Genomic DNA, 12,311 nt, shown 5'->3' with positions numbered 1-12,311 from the left:
GAAAATAACTTATAATTTCTGATTACTGACTGAATTTGTAACTCTTAACAAGGTGGCTTGTAAGTTTCTATTTTTTTCTATGGATCAACACACATACATGTGTTATGTGTTTAGTCATGAGTAGCTGGCTTTATTTTTATGCAAGTGGCACAATATTCTTTGTCCAGATTTTGCAAATTTCTCTTATTTGCTGAGCTTAAAATACTAACAACAAAGAAGAAATAATAAAATAGCAAAAATACATTTAAACTATGTTTTCATATTAGTATATATGGGGTTCCTTTATATTTTTCATGTCTGTATCTTGTTTCATTATTTAACAATGACCATTCCTAGACCTTTGAGTAATTTCCAAGTTTTTTTTTGCAATTACAGAAAAATATTCCAGTGAATGTGTACAAATATGTTATTTCAACTAGTTGAAATGCTGTCCATCATCCATCCTTCCATCCATCCATTCATCCATCCATCCAATGCTGTCAAAAAAGTCTTTATAATCTGCTTCCCCATCAGTGGAGGATTACACCCACCTGCTGCCTTTCTGTGATGAGTTTCTGACAGTTCCTGGCCTAGCAATAGTATTGATTTTCTGAATATCACTTTTCTTCAGTGGCCTTGATGGTCCCCTTCCAATAAATCTTAAAATAGTCTGTTGCCAACTATCCGGCCTCCAGAGCAATCTTGAACATAATTTTGATCCTTTTTTTTTCTGGTACAGATAAAAATGCTTTAAACAATTCCCCTTCTCCCCAGGTAGGTTTCCTTCTCCTGAAGGATGAACTCTTGAAAAGAATTTTCAGGAAGAATTGTGGCCAAGAATGAATGTGAGCTGCAGGAAGGACAGCCGGTGTTTACCATGCACTCACATGTTCCTCATCACGTCTGGTGTCCCTACACTGAATATGTACTTGACTCCTCACCACAGCCTTGTTTTATAGAGCAGGAAACTGAGGCTTAGAGAAGCTGCTAGGCTTCTTGCATTCATCGATCATGAGTTTACTCATCAAGTGAAATTAACTGATCACTAACCGTAGCAGGCAATCTCCAGGATGACCCTGAGTGATCTGTCTCCGGGGTGTGCCCAGTGCCTACTCCCACTGTGGTCAGGTCTGGCCAAGGTCACCAGCAGGACGTCATGAATTAACAGCATGAGACTTCTTCCCCTTGGGCATGGTAGAAGACACTTTGGTTCAGCCTCAGTCTCACAGAGACGCTTCTGCCACCATCATCTTTAGCAGTCATCGTCGAGAGTCACAACCAAGTGTTTGCATTATAATGTTTGACATTATAATTATTTTTTAAGTACTGGGAATTGAACCCAGGAGTTCACATATGCTAGACAAGTACTCTTAACACTTGAGTTGTACACCCAGTTCCTTAAAACATATTTGTTTTTGAGACAGGATCTTGCTGTAATCTTTGCTTGGGTTGACCTAGAACTTGAGATCCTTGTTACACACACACACACACACACACACACACACACACACACATCTATCTATGACTCCACCTCTTCCCCTCCCATCCTTTCTTTCCTCTTTCCTCCTGGCTTCTTTTCCTGTGCTGGGTCTCAGGCATCCTCACCTCACCTTTGGGGGGAAAAAACAGAAAGAAAAAGGAAATAGAAAGGAGAGATGCGACTTCTCACTTCTTCCATTCATGAGATTTCAAGGCATTCTTTGTTGTAGCTTAAACTGGTTCTTTTGTTAAGCCTGAAACCTGCCACCCACTCTCTGGGGTAGAGCCCAAGAACACAGACGAGTAAGCTAGACATGTGGGATTCTTGTTCCTGGGTGGGCATGGATAGGGATCGGGTGGCAGGTGGTTAGTTGGCTGCAGCTGTGGTGCTGAGTGATATGCAGGGTCTGGGCCACCACGTGAGGATCTCTGCTGGGTATCCATGGGCACCTTCTTCCCCTCCAGAGATGCCAAAGATCCTAACTGCTATATCAGCTTTTGGTGTGTTCCTTGGGTTTTGCAGCATGGCTTTGCTAGCCATGCACCCTTCCGCTTAAGGTACATGCCGCCCTGCCCTCTTAATGTATTTGGCTTTTGAGGTAGAGTCTTCTAATTTTGCCTGGCCTAAAACTCATGACCCCCTACCTCTGTGTCCTGAGTAGCTGGGATTATACCATGCCCAGTCCAGCACTTTTTTTAGCCCTTTGGAAACCACATCCTATTTTCTGTTCATGAATCTCAGTACACTAGGTACCTCCTGGAGAGCATACTGATTTCATGCTTTGTGACTGGCTTATCTCATAGTATGATATATCAAGGTTATCCATGTTGCAGCATGTGTCAGAATTTCCTTCCTTTTTAAAGACTACATAGTATTCCTGTGCAAATGAATATTGCTGCATGCTTACATTGATGCACATATCTATGTATTCTTAAATATACGGAAACACACATAAACTGTGCATACATTAACACATGCAATGTTCTGCTTATTCATTTATCCATTGGTGGCCACGTGGGTTGCTTCCATATTTTAGCTGTCGAGAGAAAACACTGCTGTGATTTACAAATAGCTTTTTGAGGCCTTCCTTTCAGTTCTGTTCCTTTTGCATTAGTAGGTTTTGAACTGTGGTTGGGCCCCATGCTCATTAAACAGACACTCTTACTGCTGAGCCACACCTCCAGCCCACTTTTCCACTGGTTATTTTGGTATAGATTTGCTCACTCCCTGTTCTGTACATGCTGGGGTATGATCTGCCTATATTAGACTTCCTCTTGTAGCCAGGATAACAGGTGCATGACACTGTATCCAGCTTTCAATTGAGATGGGGTCTTGTGATTCTACCTGAGCTGGTCTTGAACTGTGATCCTCCCAAGTAGCTAAACTTACAAGTGTGAGCCACCAGCACGGGTCTTTCTTTCGGTTCCCTTGAGTATATGCCCAGGAGCAGAACTGAAGAAATTTACGTGTTACACACGTAATTGCTTTGAGGTTGGACACGGGAAGTCAGCCTTCTGCTAGTGGTGGCTGCCCACAGGAGCCAGGTCTCACTGTGATGAAACTCCACAAAATGCCAGGGCAGTGTGCATCCGATACCATAATGCAGGTGCCTAAGCCTCTCTCTGGAAGGCCAATGCTGTCAATTGTTTCATTAGTTATGGCTTTTAAAAACGTTGTAGTTTGTGTAACCACCAGGTTTATAGGTTTACAGTGCAAAGCATAAGAACTCTTTTTGTCTTTACTCTGATGTTTACTGTATAACTCCAAATACTAGTGCCAGATGCAGTAGTTAGTTTGGATCCCCAGTGTCTCCTAAAGGCCCGTCAATGTTGTGGCCCTTTTGGGGAGGTGGCAGAACAGGCAGAGCCTAGGGGGAGGTCTTTAGCTCACAGCAGATAAGCTACATCCTCCAAAGCTCTGCCTCTTTCCCCCACTCCCTTTTCTTTATGCTAGGATGCCTTTGTGAGCTTCCTTGTGTCCACCCAGCAAATGTGTGCTGTGTGGGGGCAGATGGCTTTCAGGAATGGGCACCAACATCTGCCTGTCCTCAGCATTCATGTCACTCCTTCTGTGTTACTTCCTCAGCCTTCTGGCCTTGTGACAAATCCTGAGAGAAGCCCACCTAAGCAGAAGGATTTGCTGTGGCTTCTTGTTTCAGAGCTTTTCGTCACCGGTCCACTGGCTCCATGCGTTTAGCTGTGTTGAGACCGAGCATCATGTCAGAAGAACATGGTGTAGGAAAGCTGGTCCTGTCATGGGCAGCCAGGAAGCAGATAGGAGAGCACACCCATGCTGGTGAGCTTCTTCCATCTTCTCCGTTGTGTTGCATTTGGGCCCCAGCCTATGGGAAGGTGCTGCCCACTTTCAGGGAAGGTCTTCCCTCATGATAGAAACCCCATCACAGACACACTCAGACACATGCACAGGTGAGCTCCCAGGCTGGTCTCCATCCGATCTAGATCAGCCCTCACACTGACCAACCAGGGGGCAGACAGTTCCTTCTAGTTTCATCTCAGTCAAGCTGTAACTTGTTCTGAATAGAATGAAGGAGAAATGGTGCTGTGGAGGTTCTGGGTCATCTAGACTGTAGGAGGCTACATAGCCTCCCCCCCACACCTCCCTCTCTCTAACCCAGGACCTTTGCATCTCTCCAGGTTCTTAGCTACTGAGCTACACTCCAGGCCTAGTACCATCTGCTTTTGCTCTCTCTTTTGGAAGTTTTGAGGAGGCAAGTTGTGATGGGTGGGAAAATAATGAGAGGCTTAGGGGGAGAGGGTGGGAGAAGGAGGCTGCCTGGAGGAGAATCAGGACACCTCAGCTAGCTGCAGGAAGCCCAGGGAGGGAGAGAGCCCTGGGTGGTGTTCTGGAACCACCAAGTTCTCAGATGAATGAGGATGAATCATTACACTAAACCAGGGATCTGGCTTTCTGTAAAGAGTCAGGTGGTAAATATTTGAGGTTGTGAACAGGGCAAAATATTTGGGGCCTTTGTTGCAATTACTCACCCTTGCCAATCTAGAAAAAAAGCAGCTACAGACAATATGCAAATGAAGTGCTTGTTGGTGGTGTTTTCATACCTTTCACTTGCATCAACACTATGTTTACACTCCCCTTCAGCAGCATATCCCCAAGAACCTAGGGAACTCTCACTAGGCTCCTCCTCCTGAAGACAGTCTTGCACTTCATTTGCATAAAAAGGTAGCAAGCCAGATCTTTCTGTGAGCCATAATTTGCCAACTGATACATGAGTCAACTGAGTTCTGGGATAGCCTTAATAGTGTAAAAGGTAACAGGGTAGCCACTCTTGCGCTCCAGCTACTGTCACTAGAGTTGAGTGACAATTGTCAAACTGACACGTTTATCCCTATCTTCAGAGAGCTTGCAGCCTGTCCCAGCTTAGTGGAAGAAGAGATTAGATCCAATAACTACTGTCCAAATGGCTCCAAGGCTCAAAGCAAGTAATGACACATTCAGAGACATGGATAGCCTGTGAGGGACAGTTGGAGCCAGTCGTCAACTTAATGACGTCAAGCAAGCATTGAGTCACTCAGGAATTCTGTGCATCAGGAATTAGACAGGGATGGCTTAACTGACTCATGGTGCCTGAGCCTCAGTGGCTGGGGGTCACTTGTCATCGGAAGGTGATAGTCATACGAAGGGTCTTCACAAGTGTTGATGTGACCCCCCACTGGGGAAGTGGGCCTGAGCACTGGCACGTGGCCGGTGCTTCCTTATCAGGACTGCCCCTCACTGCTTTCAGGTGCTTGGTGGGAGCAGTTAGTGAGCAACATAAAGAAGAGTGAGATTTTATTGTTTGCAGGAAAATGGAAGGAACTGGAGATCATCACGGTGGGTGAGAGCCACGTGCATGGTTTTACTTATATGTGGAATCTAGATCTCGACGTGATAATGATGATGATGGCAATAATGCATAAACGTAGAAGGGGCATTATTTTGGGGGTGAATCAGCAGGACGAGGGGAGAGAAGAAGAGGATAATGAAGAGATTAATATGTTTGAAGCACATTATGTGTATGTATGAAAATAGCGTAATGAAACCCACTAGAAGTTGTAAAAAAATATCCCAGGAGAATATGAATGATTAATAGAGGAAGTGAGTTTGATCAAAACACGTTCTATGAATGCATGGAAATACCACAATGAAACTCCTGTATTCAATTCATACACACTAATAAAAATGATTTAAAAAGGAAGCTGGCATATCAAGGTGGTGACTCAGCCCTGGCAACACACAGGCCAGCATCATTTTCGGGATGTGGGTTGTTCAAGGGCAGGGGCATCGGGACTGCCTCACTGTGGGGGCAAAGAACTCACAGACAGGTTTAAGACCACTTTAGTACCCGATATTGGTTGTGCTCATTAATGTTCTTGAAGAAGCAGAATCAACAACCGGGTAATGGTTCTTTAAGGAGAACCCGTCCGTCATCGCTCTTGGTCTTTTGTGGCTGATGGGCGCCTCAGGGGTCTCAACTTCTTTGTAGGCTGGAAAACAGGAATTCTGCCACTGTGGCAAAGATGGCAGTCCTAGAGTCCTTGTAAATTGACAGCTAATGAATGTGGGGGCAGTTGGTAGGGAGGGAACCAGTGGGGGGGGGGGGGGGGGAGGGAGCAGGTTTGCCTTTTGGTTAGAAGTGGGGAGGAATGTAAGGCAGAGGGATGATAGCTCCGGTGCAGAGTTTCTTTATGAGGTGACAAAATGGCTCTATCATTGTGATCAGGGTTGCATGTATCAATGATTATAATAAAACTATTGAATTATACACTTTAAATGGTCAATTGCACGGTAAGTGGATTATATGTTATAATGCCACTAGAAGAATTAATCTGTTGAGCTAGTTACAGAGCTAAGGCAGAGATATATCCATTTTACTTCATACCTTAAAAAAGAGCCTGGAAGAGAAAACTCACCCATGGGAAAGCCATGCCGTATGTGCAGGGCTGCCATATTTATTTGACCTTGGTTGGAAGTAGCTGAGCTCTCGGCACCAATAAAACTCATTCAGGGTCACCTAACTGCATCCATCAGTGACCTGGGATAGAGACCAACACTTCCCCTTGAAAGCTGAGTCTTATATATTGGCCATGATAGACCTACTGTTCAAGATGACGTCATTGAATGAAGAGACGAGAGTCTCTGACCAGCTCAGCCAGAGACTGCTGAGAAGTTGTAGTCTTTGAAGGGATGTTGAGTCTGGACTGTATCTCTGGTATCTGCTTTTCTTGCTGTCTTTTCTAGTTTCCTGGGGCCGAAGTGAGAGAGCCAGATGTTCTCTATACTTTATTTTTGTGATGCCTAGGTGTCTCTCTTTACAAAGGGAGGTATATGAACCCTATAGATTGGTTTTCTCTGTTAAAGTCCTTACAGTGAGTGGGACTTTGCCTTAGATTTCTATGATTCCTCACACATTTCGTAGGAAACCATAAAAGAGGTATATCAGAGGCTGCCTCCTCATGCCTTTCCATTTCATTTTTTAATTTGTATCAATGTTCCAAGCATTCTATAACTCAAAGGCAATGCTATTTATTTATTATTTACATTTGGATGGGGCTTATTGGACAAATTTGCACACACTTTTAACTTGGCTCTTTAAGATTTGGGATTAAAATGATTGGAGCCCAACTCAGTGTGAATACGGACACTGCAAACACAGGGAATGATTCAGGAAGCTTCACAAACAGGGTCATATGTGTGATGTTAGCAGAGAGAGAGAGAACTGGATCAGCAGTCTGAGTCCTGAGTTCTTGTCCCTGGTTCTCCTTCCAACTAGAGGTTGGAATACCCTTGACCTTACTTCTCCACGGCATGTATCCCCTGACTGTTTATGTTCAATGGTCATTTTCATCGTCTCAGGGAATTCAGTAATCAGCTCCCATAAGATGGAAAACAGCAAGACTTTATGAGTGGTAGATGTATCCTACGTAATTGGTCTTTAACTAATAAGTCAGCATAGAGCATCATTCCACGTCTTTACTTTGGTAAGATTCAAATTCCAGATCTTCCCTGGATATGTTTTGCTTATGATTTGAACAAACCACCACCAGTCAGCATTGAGATCTTGCTATGGCCCAGGCTACCCATGCACCATTCAAAGCAGGTCAGAATCACCTACAAGAATTGTTCAAACAATTTGCTGTGTCTCCATTCTAGAAAATCTGGGTCAGCAGTCTGCAGTGGTGCCTGAAATGATACATTTCTAACAGGACAATGTACCATCTATTGGATTTTTTTCAATACTGACCTGAAGTTTTATGTCTCTTATTTTACTTTTATTCATATCCATGGTCTCTAAAACAAATCAGAATGTATATTGTGCTAACCATATTGTTAATAAAGGTTGAGGGACTTAAATAGCCTGAAGAGACAATGCATCACAGAATTTAAAAATAACTTGTGGGATATTAGTAGATGTCTGCCCAGGAATCAATGCATAATTCTCTTTAAAAATAAAAACGATGTATTTATCTTCATACAATCACAATTTCAGGTAGAAAAATCTGGTCACTTGCTCATAGGTTGTTGTGACTGTTCATGGTTTTTCTACCAATATGTGAAGTAATGCAAGTGATGTATTTGATATAAATGGGAATTAAAAGTAATCTGTATGTATGGTCCTTCATGAAATGGGTCTTAGGACTTGTCTGCTTTTTCTTTTAAGGAAGGTTCGTTCCAGAGGAAAGAAGTTAGAATAGTGTTCCACAGCCTGCCTTCCATCTCTGAATCTCTTGTCAAAGTGGATGCATGGAAGAGTGTTAAGAAACAGCACACATTGATGTGGGAAAGATGGATTGCCAGTGATGAATGAGGCCAGAACTGCTGATGGAGTCCAAACTATGGCAGCTGGTGTGTCCTTCCATAATTAACACTCACCAAATACTCCACGGAGACCAGCTGGTGTGATTTAGTTCTTCCCCTCTGACTTGCAGGGTGGGAGCTGAGCATCAATGTCCAGGAGAAACCTCACTCCTTTGACAGGTTTTAAGACGGAATTTTCTATGATCCAGCAATCCCACTTTTGGGCATTTACCCAAATGTTTACAAACAAGACCACACTAAAGCTACCAGCACAACAATGTTTATTGCAGCATTATTTACCATAGCTAAGATATGGAACCAACCCAGATGCCCCTCAGTAGATGAATGGATCAAGAAAATGTGGTATATATACACAATGGAATTCTATGCCTCCATCAGAAAGAATGACATTGCCCCATTTGTTAGGAAATGGAAAAACTTGGAAAAATTCTATTAAGTGAAGTAAGCCAGGCCCAAAGAAACATAGGTCCCGTGGTTTCCCTTATTTGCAATATCTAGTATATGTATGAGTCAAGCGGAAAAGGTCAGATAATGTGATGTCAGGAAAATGAACCCTTAGATATGTATTTTAATGTTTTTTTTCTTTCATGCATGTGTTTCTAATGCATTTATAAGATTATCTCTTTGTTGCTTTGTATGTCCCTCCCCCACAGTATAACCCCTGCTTTCACTATATTTGATGTCAGTATAACTTGTGGAGGAGATGGGGAAAAACCAGTTGTTTAAGGATACAGGTGGACCTGTTGCAACAATGAGAAGTACAAGTTGTCATGTCCAAAACGAGCTTTACAACGTCGGTGCGGGGGGGGGGAAGGGGGGGAAGGTGAAGGATTGGGATTTGAGGGGAGGGGGGAGGCTGGGAAGGGATGTGAAGGGTAAACCAAAGGAGGAGGCTGCAATGCTTGGTAAGAAATGTATGCATTATCCTGCCCATGTAACCCCTCTGTACAGTATGTTCACAAATAAAATAAAATTAAATTAAAAAAAGATGGAATTTTCCAGAATTGCTTGGTTTTTCTCTTGGTTATTTTCCCTAAGTTCCATGATTGTCTCCAATTGGAGCTCTTTGTCAGCCAGGGCCTGAGGCTGATTATCCCTGGTGCCTGGACTTCTGGCTGAGTCTTCTTCAGCCCACTGCCACAGTTCTTACTTATCCCACTGCAAGAGCTGGGGCAGACACAGGAAGACAGCACCCGGCAATAGATTCAAGAAGAGAAGGTGTCAGGCAGAGTGTGGGCTATTTTCAAAACAAACCAGCTGAACACAGCCAAGCCACAAGCAGCCACTTGCTGGTGGGTTGGGATCCGACTGGTGGAAACGTTTACTAAGCCATCTGTGTATCCAGACACTGTGTTTGTTTCTACAAACCGACATTCTTGCCATGGCTTCTTCATATATATATATATATATATATATATATCCCCCTCCCAGTCCTGGGGCTTGAACTCAGGGCCTCAGCTCTAGCCCTGAGCCTCTCTGTGCTCAAGGCTAGTGCTCTACCACTCAAGCCGCAGTGCCACTTCTAGTTTTTTCTGTGTATGTGGTACTGAGGAATTAGACCCAGGGCTTCATGCATGCTAGGCAAGCACTCTACCACTCAGCCACATTCCCAGCCCCCATTCATACTTTTTTTTTAACCTTGAGTTTTTTTTAAAATCTTGCTTGATGGTATATTTTCATAGGGAGTTCATTTATCCCCATTAATCTTAAAGCACCAAATTCCTCACTGAAATCCAAGTGCATTTATAGAAAGCTACACTCTTTTCCATATGGCAGGGCAATTTAGGAGCAAGTGATTTCCTTCTTTAAATCCTTTTATCCTGCTCCTCCTCTCTTCCTCCTCCTCCTCCTTCCTCTAGCCTCTGGCACACAGTTACAGCTAGATTCCAGAGGCCAGCCATTGCTAGGAATGAGGGAAGTCCACGAGCCAACCGCTTACCTTCCTGCTCAAACTATAAAAATGTGAATCAGTCTCAAATAGACATTGGGTAAAGAGAGGAAATAGATAGGGAAGGAAGAAAAAATAATGTCTGGCTAGATTTCCAGGTAACCTCTGTCAGTCATCCACCAGACAAGCTAATAGCTTAAGACCATGCCTGACAGCTTGATATTTTGAGCTTGTTTTCCTCAAAAATATTTGAGGGCCCAAACTATTGAAGTGGTGACTGACCTGACATGTGAAATTCCAAAAGAAAACCCAGCAAGGAGGAAGAGGAGGGTGCGGGCAAAGGACTGTTTTCATTTGGTCAATCTATTTTTTGCAGCTCATGGAAATAGCTGATTGAAGTCATCTTATTACAAGACCTCTTCTGGGGGCCCACGTCTCAGGGAACCACTTGGTGACTTATCACTGTGTTCAATCTTCCTGACTTGGCACAGTGGACTTTGTTGCTTAGTTTTATTTTTCATCACACAGCTTTCCTTGACCCTTAGGCTCTTTGGACCTTCGGGGCGTCATGCTGTATCTGTTCCAACCTCCATCCTCACAGGATGCTGCTGTGACAGAATGCATTCCTTTTTATGAGAATAGGTCATTATACATTGAGGCCACCCACTTGCTGGCCTCCTCCTGCCTGATGCAAGTTTTCTTCTGTTTTTTTTTTTCTGACACCTTGTGATTCAGCCTGTGGGTCTCAGGGAGACTAGACAGTCAGGGTAGCCTGATCTAAAGCCACCAACCTCCCAACCTGGGAGGTGAGTAAGTCTTTTTGTATGAGGTGGAAGTGGGGATTGCAATCCCTATGCCCTAGAATCTTCCACAACCTCCCACGTGCTGGAATTACAGGTGTGCCCACCATGCCTGGGCTAAGTCTACCAGACTCATTCTGTGATCACAGCAGAACATGAGCTCATACAGTAGCCTTGGCCCTTTGGCTTACCTTCATCTCCTGAGACGATTTTCACTGGGTCACCAGGAAAGGGCTTTGCGAGACACAATCTCCCTCTCTTCCCTCCAGATGTTCCTGGGTTTGCAGGGTACAAAGCTGTGGAGTGGACAGGGAAATCCCATTCCTCACTCAAGAGATAGAATGAATTCCATGCAGAAGAGAGCTGGATTCTCTCTCTCTCTCTCTCTCTCTCTCTCTCACACACACACAGACGCATCTGGGTCGGCCTGGAAGGGTCATTCCTGAGGTCTGGTACTGAACAGCACACCACATCACTTTCCATGACTGACTACTTTATTTGTTTGCACGGAGAAGGCCTTTTCTCCAGAGGCCGGTGATGGTGTGCCGTGGGCAGTGTTCGTATTTGTGCAGAACATCTGTTTTACATTCCTGCTCTCCATAAATGTGCGTGATTGGCTACATGCCTGAGCTGGCTTCTCCCATGCTTCCCTCCCCTCCTCAAGATAGCTTTGCTCTCTGCGGGAATGAGATAATTTCTCTCCTGAGCATGTCTTCCCACAAAGGAAGACACGGAAAAATACCAAACATGGTTCGTGGTTAACGCATTTCCTTGGCCACACCCAGGAAATTGGGAAGAGAATTGCCTGTGAAGTTTCCTATTTATTTATTTATTCACTTATTTGATGCCTCCCCCTCCCGCTCCTGCCTCTCCAGTAAGCCTTACAATTGCCTTGGTGATAGCAGTTGGTGTGCTTGCTTTAGCTTTGCCTGGATCCCTGGGAGAATGGAGCTCCTGGTTCTCCTCTCCCTCCCTCCCCAGCTACCCCCAGCCCCTTTTGACTTCACTTCAGATTGGAAAACTGGGAGGGAGGAAGAAAGGGAGGAAGGGAGTGAGGGAGAGAGGGAGAGACAGAGCAAGGGAGGGAGGTTTGGTGGAAGCAGACATCTAAAATAGGTCAGGCTATCATGCAGGTTCCAAAATAAATGTCATCAATGCCAAGTCGTTGAACCATGCAGCCCGGGCTGACAGTATCTCATTTGCCTGCTGACTCTGAGTTTAGATTTTAAAGGAACAGGGAGCATCACTGTAACGAACTTGCAAGAGAACCTCAAACAACAGTGACAATGGGGAAAGCAATGTTGGGGTGAGGAGGGAATGGATTCCTGGG

Source organism: Dipodomys ordii, unplaced genomic scaffold (assembly GCF_000151885.1).
Source record: "Dipodomys ordii isolate 6190 unplaced genomic scaffold, Dord_2.0 Scaffold164, whole genome shotgun sequence".
NCBI lineage: Eukaryota > Metazoa > Chordata > Mammalia > Rodentia > Heteromyidae > Dipodomys > Dipodomys ordii.
The sequence above is the reverse complement of the archived record's forward strand: the minus strand, read 5'-3'. Positions refer to the sequence as shown.